The sequence below is a fragment of the Oryctolagus cuniculus genome, chromosome 9 (assembly GCF_051225735.1).
Source record: "Oryctolagus cuniculus isolate XC-2025 breed Fujian yellow rabbit chromosome 9, ASM5122573v1, whole genome shotgun sequence".
Lineage (NCBI taxonomy): Eukaryota > Metazoa > Chordata > Mammalia > Lagomorpha > Leporidae > Oryctolagus > Oryctolagus cuniculus.
In genome coordinates this window covers 25,440,508-25,464,013 of record NC_142875.1, presented here as the reverse complement: position 1 = coordinate 25,464,013, position 23,506 = coordinate 25,440,508, and the positions used below count along the sequence as shown (strand labels likewise).

General features: G+C 37.5%; 1 long non-coding RNA gene across 9 annotated transcripts in view; it reads right to left on the bottom strand.

Moving 5' to 3' along the window:
• Nucleotides 1-1,551: 1,551 nt before the first annotated feature.
• Nucleotides 1,552-23,506, bottom strand: part of LOC103349096 (uncharacterized) — a 372,847-nt gene continuing 350,892 nt past the window's right edge. For all 9 annotated transcript variants that reach the window (XR_016212802.1, XR_016212797.1, XR_016212799.1 and 6 more), the window contains 2 exons: nt 18,069-18,204; nt 1,552-1,866 (listed from right to left, as the gene is read on the bottom strand). This is a non-coding gene — a long non-coding RNA (uncharacterized LOC103349096). The remainder of the gene's footprint in view (nt 1,867-18,068; nt 18,205-23,506) is intronic.

Below are 23,506 nucleotides of genomic sequence, written 5' to 3'. Positions count from 1 at the left end.
GGCAGAAAACTCGAGAAAATAAATGAGAACTGCAACAACAATGGTAAATTCTGGTCCTGCTTTTTCAGAAAATAACATGAGTTTATGCATATCTTACCTATATTTCAGAGAAGTAGACTCTGTGTACATTTTCCAGCTCGTGTACTCTGAGCCAAAATAAAGAATGGAAGAATGTGGAAAAAAGTCTACCATTGGAACAACTTGATCTCACCCCTGTAGAAAGTGACTCCACTTAAAGATGTTGAATATGTTTTTGTAGGTTTGTAACTAATTCGAAACTTGATGTCTTAGATGGAGTAAGTATAATTGCATCATTCCCAGAAGAATTTGATCAATGGAGTTTGAAGCTCCAACCTCATAATGGCTTGAGGATATTTGTCACAAAATTTCGTTTGTTCTCGGAATCACTGAGACTCACTATGATACTAATATTAGTAATTAAATGTCAGCTTCTGTTTCAAAAGTTTGGTAAATATATTTTGGCATTTCTTATTTTTATGTAATGAATTGCATCCGTGTCTTCAAATAATATATGATACATATTTATAGATATATCTGGTTATAGGTTATTTAATTTTCCAAAAAATGATTATTTTAATCATACTGAAAAGGAGAGAAGTCCACTAGTGTATTTCACCATCAAGGTTTCAAAAATAAGTTCCAGAATTAGCCATACCACCTGAAGCATTTGCTTCTTCAAAGAAAAAACAAATGCTTACAATCATAAGGATTATTAATAAATAAGAGAAGCATGTTTTATAAATATAAGTAAAGAAGAAATAAGAAAAATAAGTTCCAGATGGCAAATGATAACTTTGTTTCTGACTCAAATTGCCTAGAATTGACAATGGAAAATGGAGAGGAAATAAAAGGTAAATTATTCCGGGATAGAAATAAATCATAAATAAAACTGAATGTAGACGACATAGGCTATTCGATAAGGGGAAACTTAACAGTTCAGGATCAGTGCAGAAGCACGGCAGCAAAAGGGGGCAAGCCCTGCAGAACACCCCTAATATGAGAGAAGGAAGGTGCAAGAAGAGGAAACAGGAAACACGAGGAACCCTGCAGCTACGGTCCAGTTCCTTGGTCAAGAAACTACAATAGGAGCTGCAAAGTACACTTCCCTTTTCCTTCTGCCTTGCAGTGTCCTCAGCAGAGACAACAGGTGCCCATTCTTAGACAAGAATTGTGTCACATGGTGGCAGGAAAAGGTCCAGGGCAGGATGTCTGGGGCTAGTGAAGCTTAGAAGAGGAAGCCTCTAGGGCATGGACTTCAGGAACGCACCACAGGTATTCCACGAAACAGAACGGTGTTCTGCCTTCACATTCGTTCTTGGCAGGTTGTGTCAATATATTGCATCAATAAAGGAGAATGAGTTTGAATTCCTAGAAATTAAACATGTTCAACATTGAGATGAAACAGGAACTCAAGTATGCTAACCATCCGAAAGGGTATGATGACAGAGCACATTTCTGAGAATGATCAAGCGAAAATCTCACCAAATCGAGAAAAAAGGAATAACTCAATAGGTGATATCCTAAAGTAAATGCTTTATTTGAAATGCAATAGATATTTAGAATGTCCACCATTTAGAAAATTAGTGTTCAAAGAGTACACTATTATAAAGGGGCCTACATAAAAGATAAACAATATGTGTATTTAAATCACAATGGAAGAAAAGTATAAAACCTCAGATCCAAAAATCCCGCCAGGCACACAGCAGAATGAGGAAAAATAGTTCAATGAATTCCCTCTACTCCAAAAATAAGAACAAAAATCCATCAAAGCTGGCAGAATGAAGCAGGAAAATTGACACTGGGAACCATGACAGTGAGAATGGCTGCAGAGACCAAGTAGAAGATCTGGAAAAAAAATAATTGATATTGAAAATTCAGCAATCTAACTTCTAAAACAGCAATATAAACAATTTTCTAAACCTGAGACATTTCAGTTTTACAAAGCATACTATTCAATAAAACATAGTTAAAATATAATATAATATAATATAAGCATTTGATTTTTCATTAAGAGAATGGATTTCCATCCTTTTATTCAGTCAACTTCAGATAGAAAGTATACAGAAAAACATAAATTGTCTGAATATATAGATATGTTACTAGCCTTTATTTCCTAATGAAGGCGCCACAGGCGGAGGATTAGCCTAGCGAGCCATGGCACTGGCCAAGCAATCCATTTTTATAAGAATATTCCAGCTGTACCCCATATTCCAGTAATGTTTTTAGTTCCTTAATTTAACATATATTTAAATATCCATTTTGATATTAACTTATTTAATTTTTGGATTTTGATGTATACTTCACAAAATATAATTGAATTAGAATCAATGATGTTAAATTACTAATATCTAGCAACTTCTAAAGTACTGTGAACAAAACTAAAAAAATGATAATTCATAATATTAGTAATGGCAATAAGGGAGAATGGGTAAAATTACATGCAATTTTTTTGTTTCTGCATCTTTTAAAAGATATATAATTTTATGTATTAAACATAATACATTTTAAATTTCAGAAGTCTAAAGGGCATTTTTAAGAATGCATATAATAAAAGAGTGATAATATTTGTTAAATTCTAGTTTATAATACAGAATTCAGTTACATTTTCTAGACAACAGTAGACATGGGTATAAAATTGCAACTCAGAATCATTCAGATGTAATTACTTTGAACATTAGATATATGGATACAATCCTTTGGAAATAAATAAACAAGAGAGATCTTGCTTTGTTATATTGACATTTACACTACATTATAATGCAGAACACTATATTTCTTTCTTAGAAGGTTTTTATTTAATGAATACAAATTTCATATATGCAGCTTTTAGCAATATAGTGTTTCTTCCCCCCATTCCTACCTTCCCACCCCCACTTCCTACTCCCTCTCCCATTCCATTTTTCGAGATTCGTTTTTAATTGACTTTATATACAGAAGACCAACTCTATACCAAGTAGAGATTTCAACTGTTTGCACCCACACAAACACACAAAGTATAAAGTACAGTTTGAAGACAAGTTTTACCGTAATTCTCATAATATACCCCATTAAAGACAGAGGTCCAATTTGACGGTATGGGGGGGGGGGAAGCCATTGTAATCCATAAATCGTACTTTGGAAATTTATATTCATTAAATAAAAGTTAAAAAAATAAAAATTAAAAAAAGAAAAAAGCAAATTCTAATACATTTCATAAATACAGAAATAAAGTTCCTTAATAAAAAATTAAAAAAAAAAAAACATGGGGAGTAAGTGCACAGTGACTTCTGTTGTTGATTTGACAAGTCACACTCTTATTGCAAAACACTGTATTTCATAGATTGTTTGTTTTTCAGAACATTTTGGCACTGTAAATAACATCCAGTTATTCTTATTTATTTAAATTCTTCAGTAAAGTGCCAGATAGTAAGAGTTGACTTATGTGATGAAAATACAATTTTCTCAACTTACACTGAGAATAAGTTAGACTAATCTTTTAATACACATGGCCTGGAAAGACTAATGGAATGGAATAGAAGATAGAGAAAAATTAAGAGTAGATTAGAGGAAAGCGCTATTTGGTGCATGACGGTTTCAGCTGACATAATCAGCTACAGGATATATCAACCTCCCTTACTGGGCAAGAGTAAATATGGGGGCAGATGATAGACAGCAGGGCCATAGCCGCTCCTGAGGGTCCAGTTGCAGAGTGGATAACAAGCATTCAACACATGATATGGTTTAGTAGTTTATAAAATAGTTAGCAAGGAAAATTAAGGAGAAAAGTTCAGATGTCTTTAGTAGTAGTAATAGATATTTTCAATATAAAAAACAAGTCAATATTGTATAGGAAGAGAATATTTATATAATGGCATTTAATCCTACCAAATACAAGAAAAAATACAAAACTCTTCTCATAGGCATAAAATTATAAATTTTCATGGTGCATCTATAACAGAATTTTGTTCTGCTTTAGAAAAGAATGGATGTGGTTATAATTCAGAATTTTATGTGGGACATGGTAAAGGCACACACACACACACACAAAAAAAACAGGATGGAGTAGCCTCAAAAGGAAAAAAAGAGAAACAACTAAAAATAGAACTACCATAGGATTCAATAATCCCACTACTGGGTATATATCAAAGGGAAATGAAATCAATCTGTGGAAGACAATTCTGAATGTTCATGTTTATTGCAGCCCTATTCACAATAACAAAACACGAAGACAACTTGGGCAACCATCCACTGATGAATGAATAAAGAAAATATGTTCATGTGTATGATGAATACTGTCATCCACAAAATGATAGAATTGTGCAGTTTGAAACAACACGGATGAAATTGGTGGTCATTATACTAAGTGAAGTAAGTCAAGCACAAAAAGACAAGCATTACATGATCTCACTCATATGTGGAGTCCAAGAATAGGTGATCCCATACAAGTTAAAAGTATAGTGAAGGCACCCCGGGTTCTAGTCCTGGTTGGGACGCCGGGATCTGTCCCAGTTGCTCCTCTTCCAGACCAACTCTCTGCTGTGGCCTGGGAAGGCAGTGGAGGATGGCCCAAGTGCTTGGGTCCTGCACCCGTGTGGGAAACCAGGAGGAAGCAGCTGGCTCCTGGCTTCGGATCAGTGCAGCGCGCCAGCTGTAGCGGCCATTTGGGGGATGAACCAATGGAAGGAAGACCTTTCTCTCTGTCTCTCTCTCTGACTCTGCCTGTCAAATATATATATATAGTTAAGGTATCAGAGGCTTGCAAGAAAAAAGGGAGAGAGAGATGGGTAAAGACTGATGAACCCGTACCAGGTTATAGCTAGATATTAGTAGGACACCCTGGAGTTCTATTGCACTGTAGGTAATTATAGATAATATATGGTATATTTCTTTCTAAAAAAAGCTAGAAATATAAGATTTCAGAAGTGTTAACCATAAAGAATCATTAACTATTTTAGAAGAGATAAACATATTTATACTGATTGAACAATATAAAATGTATACTTACACCGAACACCACATAGTACTCCTTAGATAGATTAAATTTTTAAGTTTGTTAAAATGTTTTGAATTAAGATTTTATTTAATGCAAAAAAAAAAAGAAAATCTAAATAGCCAAATATTGGCTACATTGTGGAACAATGACTCCATTATCTGACTAATTTTGTACAAAGTTTCCCCTTGAAAGCCTGGACTATAAAATCTTACTGTCGTGTTTTTGATGTGGAAAGGTAGGTAGAAAGGCAGAAGAGACGAGGTTTGACAGCTCCAGCCTACCAGCAATGTGGGCCTCTGACTGGTGGCTCTGAGGAATGGTTCCAGTAGCCACAAGATAGCTGCAGTCATCCTTGCATGCCCCCGCATAGCAGCCCAATATGGCTTATACATTAGTCTGGTCTGGCTCATATAACAACCTCCCTTCTAGGTACCACCAAAACCTACCTTCCTGCCACCACTAAGTCCAGCCCCCTTTCCATATAATGGAAACTGCTAGTTTGGTAATGTTGCAAATGTAGAACCAGCATTAGGTGGAAATAGCCAATAGGGCTATAGGATGTGTCCCTGCAATCACATATTATAAATTATAATTTAAAATATAATATTATAATAATAATTTTATAGGAGCACCATCATGTACCTGAACCATAACATCTCTCTCACCTTTCTCTCTCTCTCTCTTTATATCTATCTATCTATCTATCTATATATAATACATATATATGTGTATATATATATATATATATATGTATCTTGCTTTCTTTGCTTTCTTTCTGCCTCCTGGATCACCATGTGATAACTGCTACCACACCCACCATAACAAGTCTCAACCAATGCCAAACTACTGGGCAATCCAATTGTATTACCTCAAGAAATTTCTATAAGGTATTTTCATTAAAATAACAAAAAGCAGACTAATACAGATAATTGACACCAAGAAGTGATATCATTAATATTAACTATAACTGGAGATGTGGAGGAGCTGCTGGAATTGGGTTGCTGGGAAAGTTTGGAGGAATTTGGAGGAAGAGACTAGAGAAAGCCTAGAATGTTGTAATCTGGGTGCTTCAGGCATCGCTAGTGATGTCTCAGGAGACCAGAACACTGGTAAAAATGTCAACACTACGGCCATGCTGGTATCAGATGTAAATGGAATTCCTATTGAAATCAGACATGACCCCCTAATATTTATGCAAAAATGTGGCCCCTTAAAGTTCCCCAGAAGTGCTATCTGGGGTGCCACATGTGCTATCGGAATTTGGGGTGCCATACGATTTCACCATATGCTTACTAATAAATCCCCAATATTAGTAAGCCCAGGAGGGCTCTTGACTAATATTTAGAGAAGAATTCTAAATACCAGCACAGATAAACGAGGCAGCATGGTACATTTTAAGCTTTTATTTAGTGAGAAAGATACATAAGAAAGAGTGAGAGCTTTATTAAGAGAGAGAAGTAAATCTGGGTTCATATCAAGCACCAGGAGCCAGCCACGTGGAGGAGCATCTAGGGCATCCTGGAGGCACAGGGCTACAGCAAGCCCCCTGCTGGCAAGAGGCCAGGGAAGAAGAGAAGGCCCCGGACACATCATGTCCAAGGCTTTTAACCCACTTCCAAAGGGGAGTGGTTAATTATTCTGATTGGCTGGTTGGCACCCAGGTGTGGCCAGGTAGGGGGATGAGGTCACACAGGGGCATGGTGAAGGTATCAGGTAGGGCGTGCAGTCACACAGGGGCGTGGCGAAGGCGTGATCTTCCAGCTCACAAATCTAATCAATTTTAGCCTGTATGCCTGCCTACTTCACTATTGGGAATTGGACTAAAGACCATCATATTATACAGTGACAAATAACTTGGCTATACTTTGTCCCTGGTCAGAGAATTTGTGGGAGTCTGAACTTCAAGATATCAGGTTGGGTTGCACGGCAGGGATGCTTTCAAAGCATGAAAATGTTCAGGTAGCAGCATGGGTTTTGATAACCACTCAGTGAGTTGTACAGTGAGAATCAGTAGCAGAAATTCGCAGAGCAGAAAGAGATACAATCAGGCAAATGACAGTAATATGTTCATGAGCAAGACAATGGGAGAAGGACTTTGAAGGTATCTGAGAGATCTTCCATGCTGCCCCTTAAACCTAAAGACAAGCTAGAAGAGGAAGGGGAGCCCCAATGTGTGAAATAAATACAGGCAGTAGGTTCATAGGATGGCAGCTGCTGTAACCAGCACTTGAGATCCTGAGGCCAACCCAGAAATCCCCAAACCGTGGCTACCAAGCCCAAGAGCGAATGTTTTGAATGTGAGAAGCTGGGACACTGGCACAAGGAATGTCCCCACCTGAAATCCCACCTGAATCCTGCCTTCAATTTGAAAAAGAGAGACGCTGGAAATGATATTGCTCCAAGCTATGAAGGCAGGATAGCTCCCCCAGTTCCCTCAAATGCTTATCTGAGGACTAAAGGACCTGGGAACAAAAATGGTGCCCACACCCATATAAACCCTCACCCCTGAAGCTACCGGTGACTATATGTTGAAGATAAGAACATCAGTTTCTTAACTGACACAAGAGCTACTTGCTCTGTACTGAATTTCCATAAGGGATTCCCATCCTCAAAGAGCTGCTGTGTCATCATGGGAGTTGATGGCAAGTCCTAGTCCAGAAAATTTACTTCCTTCTGATTCCAAATAAAACATGTTCTTATATCTTACTAGCTTTTGGTGATTCCAGAATATATGACTTTTTACTTGGCAGAGAATTTGCTATCTGCCCTGCATACTTCTGTCAGGCCAGTTGCCTCTAAATGTTAACCTTTTGTCATGATGTACTGAATACTGAAACAGACCCCAGCTGGAGTCCAAAATAGAGTGGTTCCTCACATCTGGGATCAAGGCATATCTGGATGTGATACACATGCTGCCTCTATCACAGGTCTCTTAAAGGAGTTTCTAGCTGGGTATGTATGTCAAGAGTTAAACCACTAGTCCTGAGTCTTCACAGATACAGAGGACATTCTTCTATTCTTATGTACCAACTGGGAACCTCAAGTACATCTTCAAAATGCCATGATAGAATTTTTGCTTCTGATCTGAACTTCTCACTAGAGAAAGAGACATTAAGGCTATTGCACCTCCTGGCTAACATGATTTTCAACTTCTATTTTTCTCAGGAAACATCTACTTGCAGGAAAAGGAATCCCCAGTAAGAATTTCCACCATAATGGAGAAAATCTTAATATGTGCCAGGAAGCTGCTTTAAGAACCCTTCTATTGCCTTGGGCAGCCTGGCCCATGTCACTGATCAGGCTCTATAGCAAGTATGCAATTCTGTAGAGGCCCTAGCTGAAGTGGTCATGGACAACCAACTGTCCCTAGAACGCCCTCTAGCAGGGCAATGCCTGCATTGACTCATGAAACCTGCTGCAGCTACGTTAACAACAGTGTCTCAATGGAAAGAGATACCAAAGGGACTCATAAGCAAGTGGAGTGATTCTTTGATTCTGGTAAGGGAGGCCCATCAACTCCTACCATCTGGAGAGCACTCTTCCTTCTCTTACATAGTACTTATCTTAGTACCTGCCTTTGCTTTTTCTTTGCCCAGTTGTACTCTTACTGTCAGATTTGTCCTTTACAGAATTCAACTGGTCCATTAGAAAATGATGGGCATGCAGGAATTATAGTCATTGACAATTATTGGCGGCAGTGTTCTAGCTCCTCAAACAACATCTTTAGATCAGTCAGCAGGCCAGGAAACCCTGATACAACATTAATCTCATAAAGTTAATGGGCTGAAAAATCTCTGATGGTGGAAATGATCTGGGAAGTTGGTAGCTAGGGGAAGAAGCTGAAGTTTGATAGATCCAGCTGTCCAGTGTGGTAGTTGGGGCTGCTGATTGACAGTTCTAGGTTATCTGTGGTTTGTCATGGTGTCACACGCTATAGGTTGACTTCAGTGGCTGACCTGCCAATGAGACAGTAGTGGCCAGCTCCTGTGTAACATCCTGGCCCAGTCTTCATGGCACCACAACCTAAACCATATGACAACCTCCTTTCTGTGCACAATCTGCACCACCTCCCTTGTACCACTAAGCCCTCCCTCTTTTCCATGTAGCACACTCTGCAAATTTCACAATGTTGCAAATGCAGAATCAGTGCTAGCTGGGAATACTGAATATGGCTATGAGATGTATTTCTCCAATTATCTTTAGGTCATTATAATGTCTTTGTAATAAAATTACCATCGGGGTGCTTACACTCTCATCAGGAACTTGATCCCGTAACATTTCAAATGCGCTGTTTAAAAGGTCACAGAAATGGATGGTATTCAAGCCCATTCTCAAATCCTTCCCCTGTTGGGTATTCAATTGGGCTGCATTACAGACATCCCCTACAATTCCAGAGGATATAAAAGAGATAGTCTCAATTGGTGAGAGACTTTTTAATTCTTTGTGAGAGTTTTCTTCCCTTGGTTGCAGTCTTTTTGTGCTTTGCTTTTTGTTCATTCCCTCTTGTGAACTTGGCATTCACATTGCCTTTGCCTTGCGTAAATCTTGGTGTCCTACACATCTTTATTCCTCCACTTTGAATTCTTTCATGCTGAAGGGAATCACTTGTAACAAACTTAGCCAAGGACCCCACTCCCCATAACAATTTTACGTTCTTCTCCTAAAATTCCCCCCATTTTATGCTTTAATAATGAATCTGAACATGTTTTAAGAACCCTGTTTTTATGAGACATACTCATGCATGCACAGAGGGAATGTAGAGTAGGGAGCTACATGGTTGTACCTGAACATAAACAGAGGATAGAGGCTAACAAGCTTCACTAATCAAGATTTTCCTTGCTGAGCATTTTTGCATACCAACTTTTGCTTACCTTATCTACAAAGCATTTATTTATCCAGATTTGAGACAAATTTCTCCTGCTTCCTAATTTTTGAATAATAATAACAAAGCTCTTCTCTTCTCAAAAGATCAGCTTCACAGTACATGAATGGGTGGCTGATAGTGGCAGGGAGAAGTTATATCAATCCATGAAGATTAAAAAAATAACATTTTGAAAATGCATACCTATTCTATGCTGCAGCAATACGTATTATGTTCTGAGACTTATTCAACCTTATTCACCTTGAAAATAACACAAATGTCATTAATAATATAAATGATGAATAAACCATAATGGATCCACCCACCAATAAAATATGATAAATTAAAATAGTAGAAATTATGTATGAAACTCACATATATAATATTGAACAAAAGGAGCCAGCCCCAAAGAAATGTGGAAAATATTATTATGGCTGACAACTTTAAGTTTAAAGTACACTAATAATTCTGGGAACAATGGTTTTCCTACTTACTACTTGTTGAGTTATGTATTTAGTGGAGGATGAAGCTTGCAGTTATAAAGTAAATTGAAAGTATGTCATTGGAAAAATTAATAGAAAAATAAGAAAGGAAGGAGGAGAGAGGTAGGATTGAGGGCAGGATGGATGGAAGGTGGCAATTATCAATATGTGCTTAAAACTATATATGAAATACATGAAATCTGTTCCATATATATACATATATATATATATATATATATATATATATATATATATATCAAAGCTCATGATTGGGAGACTGCAAATATCTGTGTGGTAGAAAATTTCTGATTTGACCCTAGTCACTTCAAAATGTCTTAAATGGTTGAAAATGTTCCTTATCATTATAATGATAGTAGATAAGATTATTTCTTGGATTTTGAGTATATATACATATTATATATATATATATATCAAGATATACAAAGCAATGCATCATGCTGATGAAATGAATATCATTATACTGTTAGCCAAATATTATTTTTATCTTTAATTTTGGCTTTTTTCTTCTCTTTTTTAATTTAATTTTATTATTTGGAAGGCAGAGTTAACATGGAGAAAGTGGAAGATGCAGAAATCTTCCGTCTGCTGGTTCAACTGTTGGGGCTGGGTCAGACCAAGCCAGGGACCAGAAGCTTCTTCCGGAGCCCAAGGACTTGAACCATCCACCACTGCTTTCCCAAGTGCATTAGCAGGGAGCTGGATCAGAAGTGGAGCAGCAGGACTCAAACTGGTGCCCATGTGGGATGATTGGCAGCTTAACTTTTTATGTCAGAATGCCTTTCTCCAAATGTTACTTCTTATGTCCTAATCATTCTGCATACAGAAATGCAAGGTGCAAGCTGCTTTTGAAATTTTTACCTACATGGAAACATTGTTTTCCAGTTACATGGACCATTTTTATTGAAGGTCACAAATGCGATTTGTGTGTTGATTCTATCAGGGTAACCAAATTGATGAGAATCAAAAACCATAACTCTAAGTGACATCAGAATTTTTACCTCAATACATATTATCGGGAAACATTGTAACTGCCAATTCCACTATGGCCATTTCACAGAATTGGAAGAAATTTAAGCCTTTATGAAGAAGATGTTGTTATTATGTTTTTTAAAAATAATAACTTCCTCTCTAACTCAAGTCTCAAAAGAGCATTAGAAGCAGCATGATGATCATCCACATGTGTATTAATTTACATAGAAATGTGTTAATATTTTGGGGTTTCATGGCAAGATTGGAATTCTTTTATATTCACTTTGTTTTTATGATAGGATCATTATATTATGGATAAGATCTTTTTGATGGCCTCCTTGATTTATGAACAAGAATTTTATCACATAATAAACATTGTGATATTTATGTTACACTACGTATTACAAGTAATCTAGAAGATATATAAACCTCACTGCATTTCTATTTTTTTGGAGAGCTTGCAATTTGAAATTGGTTGATTTGATATAAATTATGAAAAATAAAGGTATATTTTATGTGTTGTTAATAGCGCATCTAGACATCATAGTATCCAAATAATCATTCTTTAATATTAGATGATCATGAAAAGGGATTGAAAATAATCAGTTTGATAATTATTTACTTATTCTTTGCATTCAGTCCTGACACCATATAGCAAAATATGGATATTATTGTATGCCAATCTCATAATGTTAAATTTCATTACTTGATTAAAAATAAATTTGCTTCTATTGCTGTTGCCTTTTATAGTTGAGAGATTTTAATTGATTATGTGTGAAATGTTGATATAATTTAAATAAAAATGCAATTAGAGTGGGCAGTTAGTAAGCTGTTTGTAAAAAATTCTATCAAATATGTTCTTTTAAGTCATTGGTTGCACTGGTATGAGCTGTATCTATAACAGTTTTCTAAATACTGAGATAAAAAACTTATGTTCATTCAAAAGGCATTGAGATTGCAGAATTAAACAGGAGAAAATATTTGCCCCAAAATCTTTATACTCTTAATACAAATAGGCGGTCAGAGTCTCCTTGGTGACAAATGCTGTACAGGACTGAGCAAACTATGTTGCTTAAGTACACAGAAGACGACTTCTGCTGGACCAACTCTTATGACCTCAGCACATTAAAGATACCGTAATAACAATATCATCATATGTGTCCCTTCATCAACCAAAGAAATACATATTTGCTAATGTGATATGATCATATATTTGATACATACAAACGCAGTGTCAGAAATTGGGACTTTTGGACTCTGCTCTCACAGGCTTTACAGAACCACTTGAATCCTTGCAGGCCTAGGCTTTTGTCCAAGGGAAATTCTGAAAAATAATGTGGTGGTGTCAGCCAATTGTATTCCTACTAAAAAGCAAGAAACACTGTTACCTGGATGAATAGAGAGTGAGCGTCAACCCAGACGTGATTACATTGAAGAACTCAATTTTTACTGAGCATTAAACTTGATGATTTTTGCAGTTACATCCAAAATTTCTATGCATTGTGTTTTTGGGAAAATGAAGTATGTAGATTTTTAAAAATTCTAGTAAATGCTTTGTTAGATTCAAAATCAAATATCTCTGGGGTTTGATTGGAGGGTGTTTTCCAGTTTACTATCTTTTGAGTTTACATTTAATGCCTACCTCTTCTCTGCTCCTATTGCTCACTGAGGACTCTCAGAATCGTTTAACTTTGTTATTTAAGACTGGAAGCACAGTAGGTGGGTATTCATTCTGTAGTTCTGTCTGCACCTCTGGAAAGAGTGGGATCTGTGGTAAGTTCTACCAAGCTGGCTGGGTGTTCTGGGATATGTCTCTTAAACTCTACTCTGTTATCTAAGTACTTTGCCAGCATGCTGATGGTATGGAAACAAAATTCACTCATGTGTCATTAAATTATAGTTTTCTTTTGCAAAAAATATATTACCATGTCTAATTAACTCTTTCTTTTTATTTATTTACTTTCTTAAATTTTTTTTTGACAGGTAGAGTTAGACAAAGAGAGAGAGCCAGAGAGAAAGGTCTTCCTTCTGTTGGTTCACCCCCCAAACGGCTGCTACTGCTGGCACGCTGCACCCATCCGAAGCCAGGAGCCATGTGCTTCCTCCTGGTCTCCCACACAGGTGCAGGGCCCAAGCACTTGTGCCATCCTCCATTGCCATCCTGGGTCACAGCAAAGAGCTGGACCAGAAGAGGAGCAACCGGGACATAATCCAGCGCCCCAACTGGGACTAGATCCTGGGGTACCGGCACCGCAGGTGAAGGATTAGCCAAGGGGGCCGTGGCGCCAGCCAAATTAACTCTTTCTTTCAAATATATAAATAACTAAAGTTTAAAAATTAAAAAAATGTGGTATATTACACTATGGAATTCTACTCATCCATTAAGATTAGAATGAAATCCTGCCTTTTGAAATAAGGAAATAAACAAAATGGAAACCATTATGCCTAGTGAAATAAGCCAGTCTCGAAAAGATAAATACCCTATATTTTTCAGATATGTGGCAGCTAATATAAAATACAAAAAATGTATAGGAATGAAATGGTCATTTTGGGATATGATTGCCATATTTAGCTTGTTCATTCTCTTGTGGAAGTGTGTCTTCCTATCTTTTACTTGTTGAATATTATGATTAGTGGCAAATTAAGCTAGTGAATATAGAGTGGATTAAAACTATGCCCTTGCAGAAACTGATGAAGAGAGAAGAGGGGAGGAAAGAGGACTGGAGTTGGGAGGGCAGGAAAGTGAGTGAAATGTGGTTGTCCCCTTGGAGCTGCACCTTTGGAATGCATAAAATTTGTTCTCTTTATATTAATTTCTTAATTTAAAAATTAAAATATTTTATTCCTGTAGTATGTACTGAAATCTGGTATTATGATGCCTCCAGCTTTGTTTTTGTTGTACAAGATTGCTTTAGCTATTCGAGGTCTCTTGTGCCTCCATATAAATTTCAGCACCTTTTTTCCAGATCTGAGAAGAAGGTCTTTGGTATCTTGATTGGTATTGCATTGAATGTATAAATTGCTTTTGGGAGAATGGACATTTTGATGATATTGATTCTTCCAATCCATGAGCATGGAAGATTTTTCCATTTCTTGGTATCCTCTTCTAGTTCTTTCTTTAAGGTTTTGTAATTTTCATCATAGAGATCTTTAACGTCCTTGGTTAAGTTTATTCCAAGGTATTTGATTGTTTTTGTAGCTATTGTGAATGGGATTGATCTTGGAAGTTCTAACTCAGCCATGGCATTGTCTGTGTATACAAAGGCTGTTGATTTTTGTGCATTGATTTTATACCCTGCTACTTTGCCAAACTCTCCTATGAGTTCCAATAGTCTCTTAGTAGAGTTCTTTGGGTCCCCTAAATAAAGAATCATATCATCTGCAAAGAGGGATAGTTTGAGTTGTTCCTTCCCGATTTGTATCCCTTTAATTTCTTTTTCTTGCCTAATAGCTCTGGCTAGAACTTCCAGAACTATATTGAATAGCAGTGGTGAGAGTGGGCATCCCTGTCTGGTACCAGATCTCAGTGGAAATGCTTCCAACTTTTCCCCATTCAATGGGATGTTGGCTGTGGGTTTTTCATAGATTGCTTTGATTGTATTGAGGAAGGTTCCTTCCAAACCCAGTTTGCTTAGAGTTTTCATCATGAACGGGTGTTGTATTTTATCAAATGCTTTCTCAGCGTCTATTGAGATAATCCTATGGTTTTTCTTCTGCAGTCTGTTAATGTGGTGTATCACATTGATTGTTTTGCGCACATTAAACCATCCCTGCATACCAGGGATAAATCCCACTTGGTCTGAGTGGATGATCTTTCTGATGTGTTGTTGCATTCTATTGGCGAGAATTTTATTGAGGATTTTTGCATCTATGTTCATCAGGGATATTGGTCTGTAATTCTCTTTCAATGCTGCATCTTTTTCCGGCTTAGGAATTAAGGTGATGCTGGCTTCATAAAAAGAATTTGGAAGGACTCCCTCTTTTTCGATTGTTCTGAATAGTTTGAGAAGAATTGGAGTTAGTTCTTCTTTAAATGTCTGGTAGAATTCAGCAGTGAATCCATCTGGTCCTGGGCTTTTCTTTGTTGGGAGGGCCTTTGGTACTGGTACAGAAACAGATGGATAGACCAATGGAACAGAATTGAAACACCAGAAATCAACCCAAACATCTACAGCCAACTTATATTTGATCAAGGATTTAAAACCAATTCCTGCAGCAAGGACAGTCTATTCAATAAATGGTGCTGGGAAAATTGGATTTCCACATGCAGAAGCATGAAGCAAGACCCCTACCTTACACCTTACACAAAAATCAACTCAACATGGATTAAAGATCTAAATCTACGACCTGACACCATCAGGTTATTAGAGAATGTTGGAGAAACCCTTCAAGATATTGGCACAGGCAAAGAATTTCTGGAAAAGACCCGGGAGGCACAGGCAGTCAAAGCCAAAATCAACTATGGGGATTGCATCAAATTGAGAAGTTTCTGTACTGCAAAAGACACAGTCAGGAGAGTGAAGAGACAACCGACAGAATGGGAAAAAATATTTGCAAACTATGCAACCGATAAAGGGTTGATAACCAGAATCTACAAAGAGATCAAGAAACTCCACAAAAACAAAACCAACAACCCACTTAAGAGATGGGCCAAGGACCTCAATAGACATTTTTCAAAAGAGGAAATCCAAATGGCCAACAGGCACATGAAAAAATGTTCAAGGTCACTAGCAATCAGGGAAATGCAAATCAAAACCACAATGAGGTTTCACCTCACCCCGGTTAGAATGGCTCACATACAGAAATCTACCAACAACAGATGCTGGCGAGGATGTGGGGAAAAAGGGACACTAACCCACTGTTGGTGGGAATGCAAACTGGTCAAGCCACTATGGAAGTCAGTCTGGAGATTCCTCAGAAACCTGAATATAACCCTACTGTTCGACCCAGCCATCCCACTCCTTGGAATTTACCCAAAGGAAATGAAATTGGCAAGCAAAAAAGCGGTCTGCACCCGAATGTTTATTGCAGCTCAATTCACAATAGCTAAGACCTGGAACCAATCTAAATGCCCATCAACGGTAGCCTGGATAAAGAAATTATGGGATATGTACTCTTTAGAATACTATACCGCAGTAAGAAACAACGAAATCCAGTCATTTGCAACAAAATGGAGGAATCTGGAACACATCATGCTGAGTGAAATAAGCCAGTCCCAAAGGGACAAATACCATATGTTCTCCCTGATTGGTGACAACTGACTGAACACCAAAAAGGAAACCTGTTGAAGTGAAATCGACACTATGAGAAACGGTGACTTGATCAGCATAGCCCTGACTGTTAATGAACAAAATACATTATCCCTCTTAGTAGTTTTTTTTTTTGTCTGTTCTACTTAATATGAATGGTTTAATTCTGTAATTAATACACAGTTATTCTTAAGTGTTGAAAATTAACTGAAATGTGATCCCTGTTAAACATAAGAGTCGGGATAAGAGAGGGAAGAGATGTACAATTTGGGACATGCTCAAGCTGACTTGCCCCAAATGGTAGAGTTAGAAACATACCAGGGGACTCCAATTTAATCCCATCAAGGTGGCATGTACCAATGCCATCTCACTAGTCCAAGTGATCAATTTCAGTTCACAATTGATCATAATGAAAGGACTAAGAGTCAAAGGGAGCACATAAACAAGTCTAGTACCTGCTAATACTAACCGATAGAATAAATAAAGGGGAGAGTGATCCAACATGGGAAGCGAGATACTCAGCAGACTCATAGAATGGCACATATCCTAAACAGCACTCTGGCCTCAGAATCAGCCCTAAAGGCATTCCGATCTGGCTGAAAAGCCCATGAGAGTATTTCAGGCATGGAAAGCCAAGACACTCTGGCAAAAAAAAAAAAAAAAAAAAAAAAAAAAAAAAAAAAAAACTAAATGAAAGATCTCTGTGAGTGAGATCCCAGTGGAAAGAACAGGTCTTCAAAGAAGGAGGTACCTTTCTCTGAAGGGAGGAGAGAACCTCCACTTTGACTATGACCTTGTCTAAACAAGATAAGAGTCGGAGAACTCAGAGGGCTTCCATAGCCTTGGAAACTCATGACTGGAGCATAGGGAGATTACTGATGCCATAGACAGGAGTGTCAATTGGTAAAGTCAACAACAGGAGTCACTGTGCACTTACTCCTCATGTAGGATCTCTGTCCTTAATGTGCTGTACATTGAGGCTTAATGCTATAACGAGTACTCAAACAGTATATTTCACTTTGTGTTTCTATGGGGGTGCAATCTGTTGAAATCTTTACTTAATGTATACTAAACTGATATTCTGTTAAAAAAAAAAAAAAAGAAGAAATTAGCAATTCCCAACTTGACTCTCGCTGGAATTAAACATGACAATAGGTCTGATCTGATTTCATCATCATTTAAAAAATCATCTATTATTTTTCACTTTATGTTTCTGTGTGGGAGCAAACTGTTGAAATCTTTACTTAATGTATGCTAAACTGATCTTCTGTATATAAAGAGAATTGAAAATGAATCCTCATGTGAATGGAAGGGGAGAGGGAATGGGAAAGGGGAGGGTTGTGGGTGGGAGGGACGTTATGGGGGGGAAGCCATGGTAATCCATAAGCCGTACTTTGGAAATTTATATTCATTAAATAAAAGTTAAAAAAAATATATATATACACTGTCAATAAAATGATAAAACACACACAAAAAAATATTTTATTCCTTACCTCTCCTTCATTTTTTTTTCCCATGTTCCAGTCACTTGCGGCATTTGTCAAAATTCTGCACAATGTATCGTATCCATCACTGAGACCATTCCATCTCTAATGCATTTATATTGATGGTTTGTTGCAGTAGCTTGTCCTAAAAATTGTGTAGAGATCAGTTATTTTATTATGAATTGTGTAGCACATCTTCTGTGTTCTTTGTGCTCTGTATCTGTGTGGAATTTATACAAAAATCCATATTTGACAATGCCAAAAATGAAACATCTCTGTGTATATACATGTATTATTAATTTAAAATATTCAAATGTGCAAATAGCCTGGAAGAAATTAAGAGAAAAAACCTTATCCTTCAATATTCCTGCTTTTTGTGAAAAACTTCTGCTCTTGATTCATGTTTTATTAATTTTGCATTAAATTAATTGTGTGCATATTTAATTCATTACATATAATAATGTTGATGGTTATAATACCTGGATTTTGTGTTACATATTTATGCTGTTCATGGCTACTGCTGACTCTCATTTAGAGTGATATCTTTCCCTGATTATTTTTCCGATACAGAGCTTGCATTTGTTGGTATGTAACAGTGATTATTTGGTGTGTCTTAGACTTCAGTTGTGAGAATGTGTGTATGTGGAGGAAATTAGTTGAACCATGAAAATAGCACAAAATGAGGTACCAGACTATTATGAGAGTCAACCAATGGCAAAAATTTCAGGAAAATCACTTTTTCTGTATAAATAGGTAGGTTTGAGAAAAACATTTAAGAATTTTATACCTTTTTTGTGAATAATTCTACTCTGTTGTGCCAATTTTCTGTATTAAAGGACTATGAGAGATGCTCTTTACTCACATTTTGCCTTATTGTCCTCATATGATTTCAGGTCTGAGCTACCTTGATTTCTATGGATGCGTCTGTGTTATGTAACACATTCAAATCTTCCTTACTTTCATAGGTTTATGTTCCAGGTTTGCTTTCAGCCTTACGTGTTTTCTCTTGGCTTCTTTAAAATTATCTACTCATTTAAATTTTTTTTATAATTTGGCTATAGTTACTCAGACATAGATAGTAGATAGTTATTTTATGGTGTTAAAAATGTACTATATTGATGAACATAGAATTTAATGAAATGTTTCCTTAGGAAACACTGTTTTACTAAGGTATCAAAAAAAAAAAAAAAGATGAATTACTTCCGGAGACTGTTTAGGATAGAAGATTAAGATGGAATACAGATGCATTTCTAGAAAGTAACAGAGTTGCCATACAACTTTTGGAAGTGAAATAAAAATTTTTGCCCTTGTCCCAATGGAGCTTTTAATTTGAAACATGACATTTGAGGCATGGAAAAAGGAAGAAGATTTCAAATAACACTGTATATGTGCATACTTTTATAACTCACTTATATTTGGGATTATATTAGTTATATTTGATGTCCTTTTAAGGTAAATTATTCTAAAAAGCAGTAGAAAATATTCCCCAAATCAGAATTTCTTAACACACTACAGCTTGTAAACATATTTTAGATGTATGATTTCTTTTGACAGCAAATTGGAGCATTTAAGATTTTTTGGAATCTAATTGCAGTGTGATTTAGTTTAATGAACATTCTCAGTAGCAATGTTATGATTCATGTTTCTTTGGGAAAGAGCAGCTTGATGCTTATGAAGTGTTGGGTTTTTCTGTACAAGAAATGTGGCTACTTTGGGAAAATTTCAACAATTAGTTCGGTCTTACATTGCCAGTTATTTCTGAAAGAAATCTGTTCCTACTTTGAGAATATGTTCGTGAAGCTGGGGATAATGAAGCCAGTTTGGGACAACACCACTATTGTTCTAAAGAAAAACTTTACCTCAGTGTATCAGCTCTGGTTATTTTCCTTTAATAGTAAGACTGCTTTTGGAAATGTTCAACAAAATATTATTTAAAAGGACTTTTTATTTTAACAGAATTCTAGAGTTACAGAAAATTAACAAGGATGGCAAAGAGAGTTTCCATACTCACAGTTTTTCCAAATACAAATATCTTCCAAATTAGCATAGTATATTTGCCACATATTGAACACACTGATCCTTTAAAAAAGAATTATTTATTTATTTGAAAGGGAGAGAGAAAGGGGGGGGGGAGAGAGAGAGAGAGAGAGAGAGAGAGAGAGAGAATCTTCATCCACTGTTTCACTCCCCAAATAATTGCAATGCCAGAGTCTAACAGGCACCCTGAGAGGCAGCAGATAATGAATCAAGCATCAAGGGCATGACCAAGAATGAGTTCCAGGCTTCTGTTTTGTTTATTTTCCTCCAAAAAATTTCAAAACTAACTTTGCACTTTTCAAAGGAATGTTTTAAACTTTAGTAACAACACCTGGATCCAAGTTAACATCCATGAACAAAAGACAGGAGTTCCTAAGATTTCTCACAGTTCTTAGGTTTCTACATAGCATCAATGAGAATAAATTAATAAAATCAATATTCAGTTTACGTTTAACTCAAAGGATAAACACTAAACTAAGTAAGCAATCAATAAAATCCAAAGCAAATGTGTTCAATATTTCAAAACAATTTATGTACAAAAGACAACTGAATGAAAAGCAAATGCCACCATAAACCATGCTTTCTAGACTCATTCAAGTCTGACAGCATTTCTACAATATTATATCTCTTGCCTAGAAACTAAAACATTATTGTCTCAGATGGTCCCCAACCAATGTGGGGCGATATTGAAGACAATGGATCAAGATTTCTAGTGAGTTAATATCACATTTAACTTGCCAGAGTAAACCATCAATGGGTGAAGCCACACTAGATTAAGGACAATGCTTCACCTGGACAGAACTTCTGGAAGAACAAACCATCACTACCCTGTGATTTCTGGACCTTCACACCTGGAGAATGTGACAATCTACAACTCACAGGCAACACCTGTTGGGTCTCACAATTTAGAAATTACTTAGGGTTTTGCCTCTCTTGCAGCCCCCTCTATGCCACCTTGGCTGGAAGTCTTTGACTCTAATAAATCTTGCTTTTCAACCTTTAAATCTCACTTTTCTATTTGCCTTGTCCACTTGCAAATTCTTCCTCCATATGATACTAAGAACTGAGGTGATAATATTTTCTTTGCCACCATTTTCCCATAACATTTTGGTGCTGTGACTCATATTGCAACTCCAATGGGACGTGGATCCTGCTCAAATTAGACTCTAGCCAGCATTGGATGATCCCACCAGATGGGTGTGCATGCAGACTGCTCTCAATTTTTTCAGAGAGTTTTACTCTCTTCCATAGAAACTCACATTTTCTCAAAACACCAGGTCTCTGTCAGCCAGTTGAAAGTGATTATCATGGTTGCTGGACTTAATACTCAAAGGCCAGACTTGCTGGTTAAGGCCAGGGCAGTCCACTGGAGCTGAGACTTTGTTCTAACCCCTCTTCTCTTTTGCATGGGACTGGGAGAAGGCATTTTTTAAGGACTCCCTGACTGGACACTACACCCTGATAGCCCATTAAAGTGTTAGCCAAAAATTGCATTCTTTTGTTCCTTCCTCAGAGATCAATCTGTTGGTGGGACTGGATGTAGCTTGGAGTGAGGTCATGGGCTCCGGCTCTATGCCTCAATGAGTTTTCCCAATCTCCATCCCTTTCTGTTCCTCTAAATGCTTTCCGTACCTTGCCAGGTCTCCATTCCTACAAACTCTATTTCCTGGTCCAGTTAGTGGGTATTTCCCAGCTCTTTAGTTCATTAGTCCTATTGAAGTTTAATTATCCCATTTGCAGAGAGGTAGATTTTGATCTAGACTCCCATTGGATGCATTTCCCCCTTGCGGCCTGAACTTATGCAGACAAGTCTCAGTATCTCGCTGGTATCAGCTGTCCTCCTTCTTAATTTCCCTCTTGTGGGTCACTTATGTCTGGTCTTTCCTAAGTGGTATGCACCTTCGAGGAGGTTTACTGGGGATGTTAGGTAGGAAGCTAGAGATTAGCCTATGTGTATATGTGAGGGACCTGAGGAGACCAGTATCTACAGGAGTCCACCCTCCGGGTGGTCTCGGCCCTTCTCCCAGGCTCTCTCCTCAGCACCAAATGGGTTACCTGGCTTGGTAAACATCCTTCCTCCAAGGCAAGCACACTAGAGGAAAGTCCCTTGGCCCACGCCAGCCTGACTCTCCCTGTCTGATAACAAACTTGGGGAAGATTTTCCTAATTTATATTCAGCAAACCCTTTGTCCTACAGAAGGGATAGTGGGTAGACTCTCTTAAAAACAGGGAGCCTAAACCAAGACTGCGCACTTAGCTCCCCACTGAGATGTCTGCCTGGCCTGTCAGGTGTATTCTCTCCATTCAACCATGAAACCTTGCTTTCCCCCAGTCTGAGTGATTGAGCACTCTCTCTCTCTCTGTGTCCCTTCCATTCTGACAGATGCCTTGACCCCAATAAAACCTTGCTACGTTGCTCTCTATCTCACACCTGAATTCTTTCTTGTGTGAAGGCAAGAACCCCACAACTTTCTCCAGTGACAGGGAGAATTTTATTCTTCCACTCTGCTTCTTTGTGACTTCACCTGCCTAGTCACCAGCCTAGCTAGTGAGCAGGATGGCACTCTTTCACCAAACTCAGGCTTGCAAACACCTCTGCCAAGGCTCTTGTCATGAAGGCTCACTGTCAAAATCAGGCTTATTAGACAAGACTCAAGGTTCAGAATCATATAACAACTATTTTTCCTTATGTATAAGAACACAATGATGATATATATTTGACCAGGCAGAGACCCACTCTAGCACACCACCAGTAAACAAACTGATCACTCCCTGTGTGTGCTATTCTGACAAATATATATCCTAGGCAAGTGTGGAAGGCTGAGTGAGAGTAGGTGATACATGCTAATCCCATCCTCTCCTTCCTCCCTTCCATGTGGACTTTAGTGCATGTCTGGATGCCAAAGGCAGTAGAGAGCTTTTGAGAGATGTCTCAAACTCAGGAGACATAAGACATGAAGTTCACTTCCGTTTTTATGCTCTCATTCCAGCCAACAGGCAAATTGTCTTCCATATCTTTTGACCCCTGAGCTTACAGAAAAATGCCTTGTCATTTTCTGCACCACCATCTGGTCTGTTTACAAGCTAGACAATGAAAAAGTTCGCCTAAATGAGTTCTAAAAAGTGCCAGCTCCTCTACTCTGATGCCCTGTCTCAGAACTCCGTCTCCTAATTGGTCTCTTGCTTCTATTTTCCTGCATGTGCTCCAATAATCATTGAATTCTTTCCCAAAGGATGGTTTATTTAATGAGTCACCAGGGTCCTTCTGTTTGATTATTGTTGAAGCCTTTAATCCCAGTGGAGGAGAGTTTTTTAAATCAGGTAACCATTGCCCCTGTTGTCTTAATTTTGCCTGGGGGTTTCTAGGGGAAAATATAGGCCCAATAATCTAAGATGCTATTGAATACTAC